Consider the following 22156-nt stretch of genomic DNA (forward strand, 5'->3'; position numbering starts at 1 on the left):
CGCCGAGATCCGGATGGCACCGAGGTGATGTCTAGCAAGTTGCTGTACTGGTGTGGTCATCCTACAATGCTGAAACTCGGCGTGGGGCGCCCCATTAGTCTGTGAGATGGCGTCAGTAGCGGACCGATGTGCGAATAGGCCGAAGGCAGCACAACGCGCCAAGATCCGGATGTCACCGTGGTGGTTTCATAGTTGAGAGGCACTTCATCTGCAGTGGGGCGCCGAGATCCGGATGGCACCGAGGTGATGTCTAGCAAGTTGCTGTACTGGTGTGGTCATCCTACAATGCTGAAACTCGGCGTGGGGCGCCCCATTAGCCTGTGAGATGGCGTCAGTAGCGGACCGATGTGCGAATGGGGCCAAAGGCAGCGCAACAATTTTTTTGGAATAGAAGAGACCACAAGGCGCTGAGATTCGGTTAGCACCGAGGTGGTGTCTAGCAAGCTATGCAGCTGAGTTGCGTGCGCACTTGCGGCGAATAGGTCGAAGGCAGCATAACAATGTTTTCTGAATAGAAGACACCACAAGGCGTTGAGATTCGGTTACCACCGAGGTGATGTCTAGCAAGTTGCCGCACTGGTGTGTCCATCCTACAATACTGCTCCGAATAACGGCGTGGGGTGCCCGAAGGGGGGGGGGAGGCGGCGTGAACGGGCCTTCCTAGGTGGAGGCTCGTCTGCTGTAGTGGGGCGCCCCTTTACCGTTTCAGTTGCCATTCAGCTGAGTTTCGGCTGCTCTTGATGCTACAGCGACAGGCGGCTGCAACAGGACTCTCAAAATGGCGGCCTGTTCTTTGGATTTGGGCCTGGTCCACTAAAATGGCCCTGGGACACCTTAGAACTCGGACGCTCGATTTTTTTTTCCTTTCCTGTACATGCAAAAAAAGGTAAATGCCCGGTACGTTACACGCTTCATCTGCCACGATGAACTCTCCAGAGGAACCGAAAAAAAATATAGTTATGGTAACTATACCATGCATCGTGATATGGAGAGGTGGCACCAATTAATTATAGTGCTGCATAAAAGAGAGATTTGGAGGAGAACCCCTGACCTGCTAGTACATTCATCAAAGAAGTGGCACTGACAGCATCAGAGGCAAGGGAAACGGTCCCAAATATTTAGAAGAACTTTGGAAAGATTAAAATGACATGTTTAGATTGTGGCAAATTAATTTCATGTGGACAGATGAGTGTTACTCTAATAAATACAGCATATGAACATCATCATAGTCGATGGTTGGTAGAGACATTTTGACTATATCCTGGACCTGCCCGTCCTCGCCCAAAATGGCGGCGGAATAAATGGGACTCGTAACTCCTTGTTGTGTACTGGTTGCAGAACCTTGAAATCACGAGATACGTATGCAGTTTTGAAGCACATGGCGGGCGGGGACGAGAATTGATTGAATATTTCGACATCCCTATTGATATTAAGTTCTGATGTGTTATTGATTACTGTACTATTGAAAGTTCGAATTAACGTCACCCATGGTACTTGCCCGCAAATGTATATCTAGATAATTTTATTGTAACTGGCCCTGTCGTATTTTAATTATAAAATGTACGTCCACCGATTCCGTAACTGTTAGACACCTTAGTTCTTGCAACCTAATGGCCCGCCCGTTACGTTCCTCTACAGTGTAAATGTCTACTCATCATATACGATTACAGTTTGCTCCATGGCCGGCCCACGTGGTTATAGGCTCGTATTTGTATAATGAAATTTTCACAATAAAGGTTTTTAAAAGAAAACATGGTAGTAGTATATACATTGGTAAAGTTTTTAATAATAGTCACTGTTTTAGAATCATTAAAAGGCAAGTGAAATAAAGCAGACCAATTACATGAAGGGTAAAAGGTATAATATGAAGGAACGCAGTAAAGATAAATGGTCAAGGGCTGTTGTGTTTTCTATTCCTGCAACATAAAGTGATCGATAAGAATCTCATATTCAGGCGTATCGGCGACTAAGACAGCAGGTCGACCCTCTTTTGCTCAACGGCTCCGTCATGGGACGAAGAAACGCTCTTTTTCTCGAAAAAAGAATATATTTTACTTGCAGGACAGTTGTAAATTTTCCGGGAAAGTACATTAGCCTGGAACATTATAACATATATTTAAGAAAAAATAATGTTCGGAAGTAATAAAAAGCGTAATTTTTAGGTCATATGACCAAGCCTTTCATCATTAGAATAAGAAAAGTAAAATGAACCAATGAAAAGTTTTATTAACAAGTCACATGACTTGTTATGCTTACGTTACGCGCTGCGCGCCCCGGATGACTTCCGGATGCGCTAACGCGGCGCGTCATATGACGCATTACGCGACAACGCAGGTCCAGAATATAGTCAAAATGTCTCCACCAACCAGCGGTCGGAACACAACCCCTTTCAGCAGGCTAAATAGTTCTGTTAAATGACAACAGAAGGGACAGGCAACAAGAACCATCAGTCAAAGACGGGAGGGCTAGTTCTTCTCTACCGGGTTACATTGGGGCGCTACCGGAACTGATCGAATTGGTAGTCTACAGTGTTTCTGGATGTTTCAGACTGAAGCTGGGGTTAGCATGAGAGCAGCACCATTTCGTAGCTCCGTCGTGGCCATTCCGCAACCAATCATGGCAGCCGCTCTTTATCGTTATTTTGGGCGGGGTGGGTGGCGGAGCCGAGCTGTTTTGCAGCCATCATTGTGTGGAGTTCAGTTCATTTCACTAGTTTTGTATTTGTCATGAGGGGTTGTTCCTAATGTTTCTATTTTAGCGAGGTCAAAAAGAGATCCCATTAGTGGCCTACTGATTTTGCTCGATTCCTTTTCTTTTTTTTTTACACGATTTTTCGTTATCTGCAAAGACTAAACAGAGTATTGCGACTCTGTGTTTGTTTGTAAATAGAGAATGAACCAAAGAGAACCAATTCTAAAACAGTAAATACTTGGATAACAATCAATCAAATGGAGAGAGAAGCAGGCACGACGTATTACAACGGGGGCAAAGGCCTGCGTTAACTACCCTTCACTATGTGCAAAGAGAGAGTACTCCTAATAGAAATGAGGGGGGGGGGCACCATTCAAAGCAGATCAGTGTGCATAAACACGAAAATGTTTTCACTTACCACGTACTTGACATTCGACAGCTTATGATATTTGCTATTAAAAAAACATTGAAATTCACTGAAAAAACCATAGGTTATAGACCATATATAGTTAGGAATTAGCATTTACAAAACCTTGAAAATTCACTGAAAAAACCATAGGTTATAGACCATATATAGTTAGGAATTAGCATTTAAAAAACCTTATTTTACTCACACAAAACCATTGAAATTCCATATATAGTTAGTTGCACTAACTATATATCGCGCACCCGCAATCCACTGCTGATGATGTCACATATTACATCATTCATGACATGGTCAGTGACATCACTGATGACATCACTGATGACATCTCAAATGACATCACTGATGACATCACTGATGACATCTCATTTGACATCAATGACCACATCACTGATGATATCATTCATGTGACAATACAATGCATCTCCTCACATTTTAATATAACCTCTGTTTCACCCAGTGTTAAATACAGAGTATAATTTTTGAAACCATTGACACACCAATACTAGTTACTACATATGTACTCACTGATTCCTACGTCTACACACACATTCACTCATTCACCCATACAATCATTCATACATACAATCACTCATCTTTACAACACTATCATATGCACTCATACACCTATACAGACACTCACACTCTGCCACTCATCCATGGAGTTACTCACACACCTAGTCAGTCCTGTAAAGAATCAATCACACTTCCATTTTCTTGTCTATACAGTTAAACATAGAGCACCTTACATTTTCAAACATATACTAACACATACTTACCTTGTTATACAATCATTGATATAAGTACACATTGATCTGCACAGAGTCACACACCTCCCAGCCAGCCACACACACACTCAGTCTCCCATACAAATACTTGGACAATCAATCAGTAACCCATATAGTTAATCATATAGCTACTGATCAACACATGCAGCAGTTTACAGAACAACAGACATAATGATGCACAAATTAAGACACTTTAGTCACTAACCCATGCACTCAGTGAGACACATTTAATCACTCACTCATACATTCAGTCATGCCCCTACTAAATCCTTTGTCCAGACACTTATACTTCCACTCATTCTTCAATATGTAAGACACATTTTAACTTTACAGAAACATACAGTCACTGGATGTTGTCATCAGTGATGTCATCAGTGATGTCATTTGAGATGTCATCAGTGATGTCATCAGTGATGTCACTGACCATGTCATGAATGATGTAATATGTGACATCATCAGCAGTGGATTGCGGGTGCGCGATATATAGTTAGTGCAACTAACTATATATGGAATTTCAATGGTTTTGTGTGAGTAAAATAAGGTTTTTTAAATGCTAATTCCTAACTATATATGGTCTATAACCTATGGTTTTTTCAGTGAATATATATATACATACATATATAGACATATATATTCTGCATATCTATATAAATACAAATATAAATGCATGCATACATATACATATATGCATACATATGCATGTTATTTACATGAAAGTTATAAAAACACTAATAAAAGCAAAGCTAAAAAGCCACCTCATTACAAACAGAATGGCTTTAACTTAAACGAGGGCGAGATCTATTGTATTTTCAATGCTTGTTTACTTTGGTTCCATCAAGAAGGCATTCAGATGTGTCACACATTTGCCATAAATTCTGAATGTTAGCACTCTAGTTGCTCATTAGATCACTGTAGTAAAGCTACTGCTCACCAGGGAAGTCTGCTGCTAATCATACTTTCTATGGCAAAATGAACCCCCTCATTTTGTTCCTTTTTAAATTAAATGTTTTCAGACTTACCACTTCATTCCAATCAAGATGGCTTCTGGTGTGCCATACTTTGTCATAAGTAAGACTGTTAGCGCTCTAGTTGTTCTTTAGAACACTCTGGGACATTCTGTCATTGGGCTATACTTGGGCTACATCTGGGTGATATTTGGGCTACATTTGGGCTCTTTTGTCTCTGGTGGCCATCTTGGGAGACTGCATGTCAGAATGTTTTAAAGAAATAGAAGAGGATTTGGGAAGTCACTCAAAATGTGCCCTAATTTTTCTTTCTGCAGCACTAATCATACTTTCTATGGCAAAATATACCCCCTCATTTTGTTCCTTTTTAAATTAAATGTTTTAAGAGTTACCACTTTATTCCAATCAAGATGGCTTCAGGTGTGCCATACCTTTGTAATAAGTAGGACTGTTAGCGCTCTAGTTGTCCTTTAGAACACTCAAGGAGGCTGCAGTAGAACACAAAGGAATCAACTGACAGTCTCTGTCCTTGTTGTATGTACATGTTTTACTGAGAATGTCAGACTTCATTCTCACATGACTGAGAAAGATAATGTGAATTTACAGAAAATATGCTTTCAGTTTAGCTTATAGATCCCCTTCCAAACCACTGTGGGAAAAGCATGAGATAATAGTTTTCTTTCAAACATGATTCATGATATCCCAGCAGAAGGCTTTTTCACATGGTAAAATCACCTTAGAACACACCACAGTTCCTAAAATGAGTATGGTACCATCAACACATGATTTAAAATGTAACTAAAGTCCTAAAACCCTCTATTAACTACAATGCTTTTTAATGAGGTGCTATCGTGCCCTCTCCATCATGGGCCCTCGTCTGTGGAACAATCTTCCCCTTTCCCTTAGAGAGTGCCCGAGCCATCTAGCTTTCAGGAAATGCCTAAAGACAACTCTGTTCTAGGATGAGCGCATGCCCCGACCTGTTCACTTCATAGCACCGCGCGGAGATACACCTTCGGGTGTGATGCCGGCGCGTTACAAACCCATAAATAAATAAATCGTGTATATTGGTCCCAAGATGGCTGCCAACACTTCTTGGATGAAGTGCTGACAGCCAATCAGATCTCACGATGAGATGTGTGGTTAGGCTCCGCCCAGATATATATGTGTTTTTGAAGTTAATTTTCATAATAACCACTGGAGCAATTTTCACCAAATATAGCAAAGGCACTTTTGCGTACCAGTCCCTACAATTTTGCCAAGTTTGGTGTAATTCTGTTCAGTGGTTCGGGTTGTAGCCTTGTCAGAACGTCCTATAGAAATTAACATGGGGAAAACACGTTTTGGGACCCCCCTTGTTTCTCAGCCCACACTTCACGAATCTCCCCGAAACTTTCAGGGAAGGAGCGCAGCGGAGCTGGCCAAAAGTTTGGAAAATTACACGCAACTTCCTCAACCGGCACCAAAGTTATTCCCAATGGAATGTTGCGGATTTCCTATGGTAGCTAGGTCCTAACTATATATACCTACTGGCTATCGCCAGTAGGTAATATATATATATATATATATATACATATATATCTGTAGAAATTGTATTTTTTAATTTAACAAAGGGAGAGATATAGTGGTGTGTGAGTAAGACATAACAGAACCGTTTTGGCTCCTGATGGACTCTGTAGACCTGTGACATAAGGAGTTAGAGCGTAGTGAAGTGAATGCAGGTTTAAATGTTGAGTTCGCATTTGAGATGTGTAAAGCTAATCTGCATGTGTGGCGTAGTCATTGGTGAGTTCCCGGGCTGGGGAGGACGCTACAAAGGGCACAAAGAGGCTGGCATTTCAGAAGGTAAACATTGTACACATGTTCAATTAAAATGGCACAAAAGTTACGCCCAAAGCATAAACTGGAATTGATTTAACTTTGCCTAAAGTAAGCTGCAATTAGCGTAGGATTCCAGATTTAATTATCATGAAAAAAAGACTTGTGTATAAAAAAACCTCATGGAGCTGCGCTCATGTGGAATCATAAACCCATGAGTGTAAATGAATCACTTTCTTTGTGATTCAGGGCCACTTACGCTGTTAAATCCATCCTAGACACAAGATAAGATCACATTCTGCCTTCCACAGGAATAGTATTTGCTAAAATAGCTCTGGAGAATGACTGTTGCTAAACTATAGGGCATATTTACGAGCCCCTAGCGCCACTGGGGCATCACTTTTTTTGGTGCTCTGGTGGCACTGTGTGCTGGCCCATATTTACAAGGCCGTGCAAAGGCAGTTTGATTGGCTTTGCAAGGCCTTGTAAATATGGCCCTTTTAACATAGCAAAAACAACAGTTGATGGACAGAATGCAGAACAATGTCATACATTCACCCCAGTACAGAGATCTGGACCTAAATCCATCGTTCTTTTGCTCACAAAGCCACCCCAGTTCAGAAATGGCCATATGCAAATCAGCCTTGACCCTGTGCCTCATGGGAACAGTCCAGCCCGAACTGCCAAGCCATGTATTCCCTGGACCGGAATCAAGCATCCTACGACCGGTTTCTGGCTATCAGCCGTCATCAGCCAGGATAGCTTGACTCCAGTGGCGTGGAGAGCACGGGACTCACGTCTGAGCATACCCGTCCCACTCGGGGTGACAAATGCAAAAACAACAGTTGATGGACAGAATGCAGAACAATGTCATACATTCACCCCAGTACAGAGATCTGGGACTAAATCCATCGTTTTTTTGCTCACCAAGCCACCCCAGTTCAGACATGGCCATATGCAAATCAGCCTTGACCCTGTGCCTCATGGGAACAGTCCTGTATAGAGAACAACAAGGGCACCCATACGAGTCAGCACAGGACCTCGGGGAACATAACTCGTTGCAACAACAGTGGTCCTATGCAAAGGTAATATAAATACAGTAAATATAGACACAATGGGGACTATATTTTAGTTATGACTTGTCCAGCCGGACAGAGGTCCAGGAATATTTACTTTTTTCAATAATCACACGAATTCAACCTTCAACAATTCTTCGAGTTAGAGCAAAAGCCTGTACCCCAACGTTTACAGAATGACATGGTGAAGAAAAGAACAAAGTATTTAGGCAGAAGTAACGGATTTATGTAAGTGAGACAGTGACAGAAATTCAGTATACACCATTACAAGCATATCACAGTATACATTCACAGTATATGGTGTTTTTTGGAAAGTCGACGGCGTTTCGATCCTTAATAAAAAATCAAAAGGATCATCATCAGGACAAAATAATGCCTAAACCAATCAAATGGAGAGAGAAGCAGGCACGACGTATTACAACGGGGGCAAAGGCCTGCGTTAACTACCCTTCACTATGTGCAAAGAGAGAGTACTCCTAATAGAAATGAGGGGGGGGGGCACCATTCAAAGCAGATCAGTGTGCATAAACACGAAAATGTTTTCACTTACCACGTACTTGACATTCGACAGCTTATGATATTTGCTATTAAAAAACCATTGAAATTCACTGAAAAAACCATAGGTTATAGACCATATATAGTTAGGAATTAGCATTTACAAAACCTTGAAAATTCACTGAAAAAACCATAGGTTATAGACCATATATAGTTAGGAATTAGCATTTAAAAAACCTTATTTTACTCACACAAAACCATTGAAATTCCATATATAGTTAGTTGCACTAACTATATATCGCGCACCCGCAATCCACTGCTGATGATGTCACATATTACATCATTCATGACATGGTCAGTGACATCACTGATGACATCACTGATGACATCTCAAATGACATCACTGATGACATCACTGATGACATCTCATTTGACATCAATGACCACATCACTGATGATATCATTCATGTGACAATACAATGCATCTCCTCACATTTTAATATAACCTCTGTTTCACCCAGTGTTAAATACAGAGTATAATTTTTGAAACCATTGACACACCAATACTAGTTACTACATATGTACTCACTGATTCCTACGTCTACACACACATTCACTCATTCACCCATACAATCATTCATACATACAATCACTCATCTTTACAACACTATCATATGCACTCATACACCTATACAGACACTCACACTCTGCCACTCATCCATGGAGTTACTCACACACCTAGTCAGTCCTGTAAAGAATCAATCACACTTCCATTTTCTTGTTTATACAGTTAAACATAGAGCACCTTACATTTTCAAACATATACTAACACATACTTACCTTGTTATACAATCATTGATATAAGTACACATTGATCTGCACAGAGTCACACACCTCCCAGCCAGCCACACACACACTCAGTCTCCCATACAAATACTTGGACAATCAATCAGTAACCCATATAGTTAATCATATAGCTACTGATCAACACATGCAGCAGTTTACAGAACAACAGACATAATGATGCACAAATTAAGACACTTTAGTCACTAACCCATGCACTCAGTGAGACACATTTAATCACTCACTCATACATTCAGTCATGCCCCTACTAAATCCTTTGTCCAGACACTTATACTTCCACTCATTCTTCAATATGTAAGACACATTTTAACTTTACAGAAACATACAGTCACTGGATGTTGTCATCAGTGATGTCATCAGTGATGTCATTTGAGATGTCATCAGTGATGTCATCAGTGATGTCACTGACCATGTCATGAATGATGTAATATGTGACATCATCAGCAGTGGATTGCGGGTGCGCGATATATAGTTAGTGCAACTAACTATATATGGAATTTCAATGGTTTTGTGTGAGTAAAATAAGGTTTTTTAAATGCTAATTCCTAACTATATATGGTCTATAACCTATGGTTTTTTCAGTGAATATATATATACATACATATATAGACATATATATTCTGCATATCTATATAAATACAAATATAAATGCATGCATACATATACATATATGCATACATATGCATGTTATTTACATGAAAGTTATAAAAACACTAATAAAAGCAAAGCTAAAAAGCCACCTCATTACAAACAGAATGGCTTTAACTTAAACGAGGGCGAGATCTATTGTATTTTCAATGCTTGTTTACTTTGGTTCCATCAAGAAGGCATTCAGATGTGTCACACATTTGCCATAAATTCTGAATGTTAGCACTCTAGTTGCTCATTAGATCACTGTAGTAAAGCTACTGCTCACCAGGGAAGTCTGCTGCTAATCATACTTTCTATGGCAAAATGAACCCCCTCATTTTGTTCCTTTTTAAATTAAATGTTTTCAGACTTACCACTTCATTCCAATCAAGATGGCTTCTGGTGTGCCATACTTTGTCATAAGTAAGACTGTTAGCGCTCTAGTTGTTCTTTAGAACACTCTGGGACATTCTGTCATTGGGCTATACTTGGGCTACATCTGGGTGATATTTGGGCTACATTTGGGCTCTTTTGTCTCTGGTGGCCATCTTGGGAGACTGCATGTCAGAATGTTTTAAAGAAATAGAAGAGGATTTGGGAAGTCACTCAAAATGTGCCCTAATTTTTCTTTCTGCAGCACTAATCATACTTTCTATGGCAAAATATACCCCCTCATTTTGTTCCTTTTTAAATTAAATGTTTTAAGAGTTACCACTTTATTCCAATCAAGATGGCTTCAGGTGTGCCATACCTTTGTAATAAGTAGGACTGTTAGCGCTCTAGTTGTCCTTTAGAACACTCAAGGAGGCTGCAGTAGAACACAAAGGAATCAACTGACAGTCTCTGTCCTTGTTGTATGTACATGTTTTACTGAGAATGTCAGACTTCATTCTCACATGACTGAGAAAGATAATGTGAATTTACAGAAAATATGCTTTCAGTTTAGCTTATAGATCCCCTTCCAAACCACTGTGGGAAAAGCATGAGATAATAGTTTTCTTTCAAACATGATTCATGATATCCCAGCAGAAGGCTTTTTCACATGGTAAAATCACCTTAGAACACACCACAGTTCCTAAAATGAGTATGGTACCATCAACAAATGATTTAAAATGTAACTAAAGTCCTAAAACCCTCTATTAACTACAATGCTTTTTAATGAGGTGCTATCGTGCCCTCTCCATCATGGGCCCTCGTCTGTGGAACAATCTTCCCCTTTCCCTTAGAGAGTGCCCGAGCCATCTAGCTTTCAGGAAATGCCTAAAGACAACTCTGTTCTAGGATGAGCGCATGCCCCGACCTGTTCACTTCATAGCACCGCGCGGAGATACACCTTCGGGTGTGATGCCGGCGCGTTACAAACCCATAAATAAATAAATCGTGTATATTGGTCCCAAGATGGCTGCCAACACTTCTTGGATGAAGTGCTGACAGCCAATCAGATCTCACGATGAGATGTGTGGTTAGGCTCCGCCCAGATATATATGTGTTTTTGAAGTTAATTTTCATAATAACCACTGGAGCAATTTTCACCAAATATAGCAAAGGCACTTTTGCGTACCAGTCCCTACAATTTTGCCAAGTTTGGTGTAATTCTGTTCAGTGGTTCGGGTTGTAGCCTTGTCAGAACGTCCTATAGAAATTAACATGGGGAAAACACGTTTTGGGACCCCCCTTGTTTCTCAGCCCACACTTCACGAATCTCCCCGAAACTTTCAGGGAAGGAGCGCAGCGGAGCTGGCCAAAAGTTTGGAAAATTACACGCAACTTCCTCAACCGGCACCAAAGTTATTCCCAATGGAATGTTGCGGATTTCCTATGGTAGCTAGGTCCTAACTATATATACCTACTGGCTATCGCCAGTAGGTAATATATATATATATATATATATATATACATATATATCTGTAGAAATTGTATTTTTTAATTTAACAAAGGGAGAGATATAGTGGTGTGTGAGTAAGACATAACAGAACCGTTTTGGCTCCTGATGGACTCTGTAGACCTGAGACATAAGGAGTTAGAGCGTAGTGAAGTGAATGCAGGTTTAAATGTTGAGTTCGCATTTGAGATGTGTAAAGCTAATCTGCATGTGTGGCGTAGTCATTGGTGAGTTCCCGGGCTGGGGAGGACGCTACAAAGGGCACAAAGAGGCTGGCATTTCAGAAGGTAAACATTGTACACATGTTCAATTAAAATGGCACAAAAGTTACGCCCAAAGCATAAACTGGAATTGATTTAACTTTGCCTAAAGTAAGCTGCAATTAGCGTAGGATTCCAGATTTAATTATCATGAAAAAAAGACTTGTGTATAAAAAAACCTCATGGAGCTGCGCTCATGTGGAATCATAAACCCATGAGTGTAAATGAATCACTTTCTTTGTGATTCAGGGCCACTTACGCTGTTAAATCCATCCTAGACACAAGATAAGATCACATTCTGCCTTCCACAGGAATAGTATTTGCTAAAATAGCTCTGGAGAATGACTGTTGCTAAACTATAGGGCATATTTACGAGCCCCTAGCGCCACTGGGGCATCACTTTTTTTGGTGCTCTGGTGGCACTGTGTGCTGGCCCATATTTACAAGGCCGTGCAAAGGCAGTTTGATTGGCTTTGCAAGGCCTTGTAAATATGGCCCTTTTAACATAGCAAAAACAACAGTTGATGGACAGAATGCAGAACAATGTCATACATTCACCCCAGTACAGAGATCTGGACCTAAATCCATCGTTCTTTTGCTCACAAAGCCACCCCAGTTCAGAAATGGCCATATGCAAATCAGCCTTGACCCTGTGCCTCATGGGAACAGTCCAGCCCGAACTGCCAAGCCATGTATTCCCTGGACCGGAATCAAGCATCCTACGACCGGTTTCTGGCTATCAGCCGTCATCAGCCAGGATAGCTTGACTCCAGTGGCGTGGAGAGCACGGGACTCACGTCTGAGCATACCCGTCCCACTCGGGGTGACAAATGCAAAAACAACAGTTGATGGACAGAATGCAGAACAATGTCATACATTCACCCCAGTACAGAGATCTGGGACTAAATCCATCGTTTTTTTGCTCACCAAGCCACCCCAGTTCAGACATGGCCATATGCAAATCAGCCTTGACCCTGTGCCTCATGGGAACAGTCCTGTATAGAGAACAACAAGGGCACCCATACGAGTCAGCACAGGACCTCGGGGAACATAACTCGTTGCAACAACAGTGGTCCTATGCAAAGGTAATATAAATACAGTAAATATAGACACAATGGGGACTATATTTTAGTTATGACTTGTCCAGCCGGACAGAGGTCCAGGAATATTTACTTTTTTCAATAATCACACGAATTCAACCTTCAACAATTCTTCGAGTTAGAGCAAAAGCCTGTACCCCAACGTTTACAGAATGACATGGTGAAGAAAAGAACAAAGTATTTAGGCAGAAGTAACGGATTTATGTAAGTGAGACAGTGACAGAAATTCAGTATACACCATTACAAGCATATCACAGTATACATTCACAGTATATGGTGTTTTTTGGAAAGTCGACGGCGTTTCGATCCTTAATAAAAAATCAAAAGGATCATCATCAGGACAAAATAATGCCTAAACCATAAAAAGCCACAAGAACCTAGAGGGAGAAAAAAAGGGGAGACAGAGAATATACAGAACAATTTAGAAAATCTTGTCATAGTGGTGAGCACATAAAAAACCAGTGATCGTGATAATCGGAACAGCGGCGTGCCGGTAAGGGTGAAAAAACGGCGTTATGATCAGACAGGTCGACCATCCCCCTGTTCAACCTGTCTGACCATAATTTTTCCTCACAGGAGATCTCTATCCTTAGTAAAGGGCTCTCGTTCGTACCTACTACCTATCCCAATTTTCTTGACTTGCAATCCGAACTTCTGGGTTTCTTCAGAAAAATAAGACTACGTGCTTTCTTTGCCCAGAACCCAACACAACCAAAATTCGGCCTTACCCCTTTCAGACCACCTTCTACTTTTTCACCATCGGCCAATATGATCCCCAAAGAGGTCACAACCTTTGAAAAAGTCATTCTTAAAGAAACTAATAGCTTGGCTAAAGCTCATACATTCATTCCCTACAATATTACACTTGATGAGAAAAAGGCTATCTCATCATTACGTGACAAAAGTGATTTAATCATAAAGCCTGCGGACAAGGGTGGTGGGATTGTGTTGCAAGGTATTGACAGCTATAAATCTGAATTATCAAGACAGGTCTCCAACACAGACCACTACTGCAGACTCCAAACCAATCCTACCAAAGAGCTACAAGGCCTGATTAGACAACTTACTACTGAAGCACTTGAGACTTGGTTTCTCTCTAAACACGAGTTTAACTTCCTGAATGTGAATCATCCAAGGACACCAGTGATCTATACCCTCCCAAAGATACACAAACGGCTCGATAATCCACCCGGCCGCCCCATAGTCTCTGGTTGTGGGTCTGTGTTGGAACCTCTTGGTCATTATGTCAACTTCTTCCTTAAAGACTTTGTACCTACCACAAGTTGTTATGTCAGGGACAGTATGTTCATGATAAATCTCATTGAGAACCATCCCTTTGACCCTGATAGCGATACTCTGTGCACGTTAGACGTCGAATTGCTTTATACAAACATTCCACAAAGAGATTCATTGTTTGTCATGGAGAAAATTCTGAACCGTCGACCCCGCCCTCACACTGTACCACTTTGTTTATCATTCAATTATTGGAAATTTGCCTAACTCATAACTTTTTCATGTTTGACAATGAATACTTCCAACAAGTGAAAGGCACATCCATGGGCACAATTTTTGCTCCTACCCAGGCTATTCTATACATGGACTGGCTTGAGTGTGACATAATCCTCCCTTCCACCAACCCATTCCACCAGGGGGTCCTTGTCTGGAAGCGTTATATAGGCGACGTCTTTATGATCTGGGGTGGGCCTGTTGAAGTCCTTCCCCTATTCCTGCACTGGCTGAATAATAATTGTAATGGGCTATGTTTTACAATGACTCACAGCAAAACGAGTACCCCGTTCCTGGATCTATGTATCCAACATACAGATGGCTTGTTGTTTACATCTCTATTTCGAAAACCTACCGAGAGAAACACACTATTAAGCTACAGCAGTTGCCATCCAAGAGCCCTAAGGGACAGTCTACCTTACTCCCAATTTCTGAGATTAAGGAGAAACTGCTTTTTGAAAACAGACTATTTTACAGAGGCCAACATACTTGCAAGTAAACTCAGAGCTAGGGGCTACCCACCCGGCCTGGTTAAGAACGCCATGAAAAGGGCATGGTATTGCCCACGTGATTGCCTAATGGAACCGAGAGTTAAGAAGTCATCAGAAAAATTGGTCTGTTTCACCACCTTCTCCCCTGTGTCCAACCAAATCCGCAGGAGTATCAAAAAGAATTGGCATATTCTGAACTCAAGGAATCTTGACCTAGAAACTCCTATGTTCGCTTTTAAAAGAAGCAAAAACCTGAGAGACCATTTGGTGAGGGCCGCCCTTCCCCTCCCTAAAGCAGCTAACACCACCCTTAACGACCTATGGTTACTCCCTCCCTTGAGGGGTCACTCTAAATGTGGCTCTTGTGTGGTCTGTGATTTCTGCATTGAAGGTAAGGAATTTGTATTTAAAGACACAAGAAATGTTCTTAAAACCTTTACTAACTGTAATAGCTGTAATTTGATCTATGCTATTTTGTGTCCATGAGAAATGATCTACGTGGGACAAACCAAACAAAAGATCAAACTAAGGATCTCGCAACACCGGAGCCGAATCAGATGTAAAACCATCAATGCCCCGCTTGTGGAACATTTTGGTGAAAAAGGACACACTGAAAACGACATCAGATGGATTGTAATTAGCCAGTTGGTCCTACTCCCGAGAGGTGGAGATTTGTCTAAACTTCTCAATAAAGAGGAGCTCAAATGGATCTTGCGAACTGACAGTTTGAATTCAGGGCTTAATCTCCAGGAGGATTGGACTAGCTTAATGTAATTTGTATCAGTATTAATCCTTTTCTTACAGTATTTCTGAATTTTGTGCTGGATCTACTATATTTTCCCCTTTTTTGTTTCATTCACTCAATTCACTCGGTTAAGGTTATGCATGTTTTCACTTATCTAAAATGGCCGCCGCGTTGTCCTACACCTATTTTTACCCTCGCAAGGGTTTCCTCTAACCAATTGCGGAGCCTTTCACAAAGCAAGCTATATCTTTCCTCTGTGCAGTAATTCACCGCCATTGCCGGGGAACCATTACAGCCCATTGACACGGTAAGCAATCTCTGCGGTCATATATCGCTTGAATGCTGCCCCTCACCCTTGAAAAATAATCTGACCCGTTTCCGTGTGATTTTTGTTTGTATGCAGGCACACTTCCCCAAAACGCGACCGATCAATCCGCTGCCGCGCTTTATTGAGTCTCCCTTATTATGGGTAAGAATCACTCTGACCTTGCTGTTACCAATCGTGCATGCCGTACCAATGTTTTGATACTATTCCCGTCCTCCCGTTATAGGATGACGTTCTCAGGGATCCACTAATCTCTGCTACAATTATTGTACAACCGAGCCTCTGCCGGTTGAACGCGAAAGGCCCCCTATGTCTGGGTAAGAAGTATTTTTGGTTATTGTTTCCACTGTCCTGAAGCTGGCGTGTGGGCTGGAACAAATTATTAACCCTCTTCATAACTCTCACTCTAGATGCTGTGTCACTTTTGCTTCTTCTTTGTGTAGCCCTTCCCGGCATATACTGTTTATGCCGACCCTATAGGTAGAGTATGCACAAGGGGGTATACCCATGTAAAGTCACTGGGACCTGGGTTGAATATGTACTAGAAGGAAGGGGTCCCAGTGTATCAAGGGAACTAATTAAATAATTGAAACGTAATCATTCAAAAGACAAATGTATTCAGATCCACACGGTTTAATTCACAGTGGGATGGAGTATCATATACACATAATAGAATGCAATAAACTGTATTAACGTCATACAGTGCCCCAAAGTAGGAAAAGGAACGTGATGGTGAGGATAGCGTGAAGTGAAGGGATTAGGTGACAGTAAAATCAGTTGTTTAGGCATATATACGTGACACCAATGTGGTGGCAACAACTTGTATATCACAAAATAACTTGTTTGAAAAACAGCATACTACACCAGGTACAACATATATACAATATTGGTGTGTAGTTGCCACAATAAAACCAAACAGTCGACGTTTCGACCCTCTTGAAGTTGCAGGATCGTTTTAACCTTGCTGTAGGGTCTTCATCAGGACCAGGGGGTGGGGGCAAAGGACCTAATGGGGATATAGTAATTCCAAATTAGAGGGTGGTAATCAACCTCTGAATTAACACATAGGTAGAGACATAATTGAGTCGAGCCAGAAGTTGACCGACTTGTATCATTAGTTGAAAAATAACCGTTACGTATGCAGTTAAACTAGATTTAAGAATGAGCCTGGAAATGGGAAACTGTACGAACCGCTACAACAGCATTTGCAGACAATGGCACCCCAATTGAGACCATCCAACATGTCTAGGAGATATGTATGTACATCACCATGCAATAAAAACGACATAATCCTTGTCGATATTCGCCATCTGAGAGCCAAGCAACACACAGACTTGCGGTAAGCGTCTCCCAGTTGGCCCTGTATAGCCATCAGCTATTCTCCCATTTGCACAATATAGACTATGTTTCTAGTCAAACCAACTCGGCGGCTCCACCACGCGTGATATCCACAGAAGGCCACGTTAAAGCGCACTGCCCTTTGTAGCAATCCATGTTTTAATTTAAACGTCAATAATTCATGCGGACTCCCGGCCTTATATACAGGTCCCTACGACACATCTGCTTGTTTCCAATCAACTCCCTTGCACTCAATTTTGTGTCAATTTTATGTCATGGCTGTCTGCTAATGCAAGTGTAGCGGCGCACGTGGTTTTTTGTTCCACAAGGATTATGTCGTTTTTATTGCATGGTGATGTACATACATATCTCCTAGACATGTTGGATGGTCTCAATTGGGGTGCCATTGTCTGCAAATGCTGTTGTAGCGGTTCGTACAGTTTCCCATTTCCAGGCTCATTCTTAAATCTAGTTTAACTGCATACGTAACGGTTATTTTTCAACTAATGATACAAGTCGGTCAACTTCTGGCTCGACTCAATTATGTCTCTACCTATGTGTTAATTCAGAGGTTGATTACCACCCTCTAATTTGGAATTACTATATCCCCATTAGGTCCTTTGCCCCCACCCCCTGGTCCTGATGAAGACCCTACAGCAAGGTTAAAACGATCCTGCAACTTCAAGAGGGTCGAAACGTCGACTGTTTGGTTTTATTGTGGCAACTACACACCAATATTGTATATATGTTGTACCTGGTGTAGTATGCTGTTTTTCAAACAAGTTATTTTGTGATATACAAGTTGTTGCCACCACATTGGTGTCACGTATATATGCCTAAACAACTGATTTTACTGTCACCTAATCCCTTCACTTCACGCTATCCTCACCATCACGTTCCTTTTCCTACTTTGGGGCACTGTATGACGTTAATACAGTTTATTGCATTCTATTATGTGTATATGACCCTATAGGTAAGCCTGCCCAAATTCCATCGGTTGTTCGCCAACGTTACGGACTAGTCACTTAATTATCCCACTGTTCGTTTGCCGTTCGTTATTGATTTCGATGATCTCACACCACCTTGAATCCTCTCAATCCCCCAAGGTCTGCCTTAGCCTCCTGTTTCACTCTGCTAAGTCCTCTCGCTGGCACCCGATACATACTAGTTACCTGATAAATGCACAGTTCGGTCTTTTACACTGTCGTAATGAGGCATGCACACGGACCTCTGGTTCACTTGAATCACCGCGATCAGTTGTATCTATCAGTAGTGATATGTTCACTGGTTTATAATGTTCCTATAGTGTAAGACTATTCACACCCTATTCCTAATTATGCAACTCTGGTATTATATGACAAAGCCGTTTTTTCACCCTTACCGGTACGCCGCTGTTCCGATTATCACGATCACTGGTTTTTTATGTGCTCACCACTATGACAAGATTTTCTAAATTGTTCTGTATATTCTCTGTCTCCCCTTTTTTTCTCCCTTTAGGCTCTTGTGGCTTTTATGGCATTATTTTGTCCTGATGATGATCCTTTTGATCTTTTAATAAACATCGAAACGCCGTCGACTTTCCAAAAAACACCAATACCAATAAATATGTTAGCATATTTAAATAATTATAAAGAAATTACTTCCCACCCAATTCCCCTATAAACCCAAAACCCGCTACAGAAAATAAATTAGTAAAATTAACATAATTAGCAATTAATCAATTAATTTGAATTAATTGCCAATTAAAAGTTAATTAATTACCAAATATAAATTAATTAACACATAATTAAAAATGAATAACTATAAATACATTTACATATTTAATTAATTATAATTACATTACTTCCCACCCTATTCCCCTATAAACCCACAACCCGCTACAGAATTAAATTACGCAAAAATTAAAAAATAAATATTTTATTAATTAAAATTATTTATAACATAAATACACACTTTTAACACATATAACATAAAAAAACACTATAAATAATTCAATATTATTAAAAATGTGATAATTTTAATAACCTATATTATATACTTCGATATTTTAACTGTCTATATTTTTAACATTCGATATTACATTACTTACCTCAAAAACGATATTTTTGATGTCTATATTCTGTCCAGTCGATATTTTGTCCATTCGATATTTAAAACTCGATATTATGTCCAGTCGATATTTTGTAGTCGATATTTTGACTGTTCACCGCTTGTAATGGCCTATACTGAATTTCTGTCACTGTCTCACTTACAGAAATCCGTTACTTCTGCCTAAATACTTTGTTCTTTTCTTCACCATGTCATTCTCTAAACGTTGGGGTACAGGCTTGTGCTCTAACTCGAATAATTGTTGAAGGTTGAATTCGTGTGATTATTGAAAAAAGTAAATATTCCTGGACCTCTGTCCGGCTGGACAAGTCATAACTAAAATCTAGTCTCCATTGTGTCTATATTTACTGTATTTATATTACCTTTGCATAGGACCACTGTTGTTGCAACGAGTCATGGGAACAGTCCAGCCCGAACTGCCAAGCCATGTCTTCCCTGGACTGGAATCAAGTATCCTAGGACCGGTTTCTGGCTATCAGCCTACCCATTCTGAGGTTTTTTTACGTCAGAAAGGGTAGTGACGTTGATGAAGTCATTCCATTTGACTGTCACATTCTTTCCCTAATACAGACATCCTCCACAACCTAATAAATTCCTGTAGTTTCTACTTGGAAATAATTGTGGAAATACAGTATTTTCTCACTACTTCTAATACGGATTCTATCATGCATACAGTTCAAGCCAGGGTCTGTCTTTGCCTCTGCTCATTGAAAGAGGGAGCTAGTATTAGGCTTTCTCCCCATCCGTACTTCCCTATGATCACTCAGTGGTTCACCGACAGACCACACAGATTCTGTCAAGAGCCTTTCTCCAGAGTCTTCCATCGGATGTTTCCATCCTCACAGACTCTATATTCTGTTCAATGTTGACACCATCCCCTTGGCTCCCAGATGGCAGAGGGAAGTCTTTTGTTGCTGTATCCCATCTCACTCATAGATGGGTCAGAAACTGACAGCACTGAGGTAAGAGCACCCAAGAACTGACCCTGGGGAGGCCACTTCTGGCCTAGGGGACTTTATGCACTGTCAGGTGGACAGGAGGTTGGAGACCTGCACTAAGCAGACTCTCGCACGACTCATGAGGAGGAGTGTGTTTCCCTTGGGGAGGTGGGTGTACTCCCCCCAGAAGTCTTGGCATGCCAGACACAGGTCTAGCCTAAGGGTACAGACCCTGGTTTAGAGGGCCAGGTTCAGAATGTCCCCCTGACCATGAGGAAGGGGCAACTGCTAGCAGTTCCCCTACCAGTTTGCCTTCTGGTGGTACTGCTCTGGGTAGGAAGGTGCAGAGCCCCAGAAGGTGGAGCAGGGAGAGGGAAGCCTCACCTCTGACCTCTGTCCAGCCTAAGTATACAGACACTAAGCTGCTATACTAGCTGTAGGATAGCACCCTTGAACTGATCGGAGAATTGTGCAGGACACCTGCCACAGGTACCCAGACAATTCTAGAGTCCGGGGCTCCAGTTCCAGGTGAGAGGGTTCAGAGCCCAAGGGGGGAAAGACAGGATGTGGGAGAACCCGCCTAAGTCTTCCATCTAGCCTCAGAGTACAGGCCCTTGGCCAGTGGGCCAGTGTCAGGATGCCATAACTGACCTGGCAGGACTGAGAGTGGACCAAGGGCGCCAGCCACCTGGGTCTACTGCCCACCCATTCCCTGACACCACAGAGGTTACAAATCCCAGCCCTGAGAGGCATGAGACATGGCTCTCATCACTTATAGCTGTCAGTGGCAATGGAGGCTTGCTGTCCTGGTGGACAGAGTTGCTCCTGAGTAGCCTTGTAAATGTGTCTCAGACCTGGTACTGCAGCACAGTTGTAAACTGCCATGTTGACCTGGACGTTCACCCATTTGCCAGGCCCAAACCTTCCCTTTTCTTACATGTAAGGCACCCCTCAGGTCGGTCCTATGTACCCCCATGGGTAGGGTGCAGTGTATGTGAAAGGTAGGATATGTGCTGGTGTGTTTTTCATGTCCTAATAGTGAAATACTGTGTATTTCGTTTCCACTATTTAAAGGCTGTCTGTCCCATAGGATAACATTGGAGCTGCCTCATACATTTTACAAGTGTAACTTTCCATTTCAACAAGATTGAGAAATGAAGTTTAGGCTTTCTGAACTCAGAATTTAATAACACAGCTTTTAGTGAAGGAGGTTTTTAAATTGTGTGTTTGAAAATCCCACTTTAAGAAAATGGGCCTTTTCTTACTTTACCATTCTGTGTGCCTCTGCCTGTTTGTTTATTCACCGCCTGGTTTTGGAGTGACAAGAGCGCTTTGTTTTTTAGTTCAGCGCGCGGGGAGCACTGTCTCTGCTCCTTAGCTCTTGTTGTGCACAGCGAGTGATGAGGGCTACTCATAAAGATAGGATCTGCGCTTGGCTGATCCCCTTGGGATTGTGAAATATGGCCATGGGGAGCCCCGACTGAATGCTCCTGTGCTACCCGCAGTGTGCTGGGCTCTCGTTGGTAGAGAAGTGCATTGTACATACCCACCTCAGTGGGGTCCAATCTACAGAAAAGCCTCACTGTAGCCCCGCAGGGTTGCCATAGCAACCACGATTTCAGCTAAAGAATCATCAGGTGCACCATGGGAACCCCCTAGCAAGGGCCCCATTGCCACGAAGGATGCTGAGAGCGGAGCCCATGGAGGAAGC

The 22156-nt window shown here is 41.6% G+C and overlaps 1 protein-coding gene across 3 annotated transcripts in view; it reads right to left on the minus strand.

Moving 5' to 3' along the window:
* The window catches only part of LOC144763284 (uncharacterized), an 87879-nt gene that overhangs the window by 47126 nt on the left and 18597 nt on the right, over positions 1–22156 (minus strand). The window lies entirely within an intron of this gene.

The sequence above is a fragment of the Lissotriton helveticus genome, chromosome 6 (assembly GCF_964261635.1).
Source record: "Lissotriton helveticus chromosome 6, aLisHel1.1, whole genome shotgun sequence".
Classification (NCBI taxonomy): domain Eukaryota; kingdom Metazoa; phylum Chordata; class Amphibia; order Caudata; family Salamandridae; genus Lissotriton; species Lissotriton helveticus.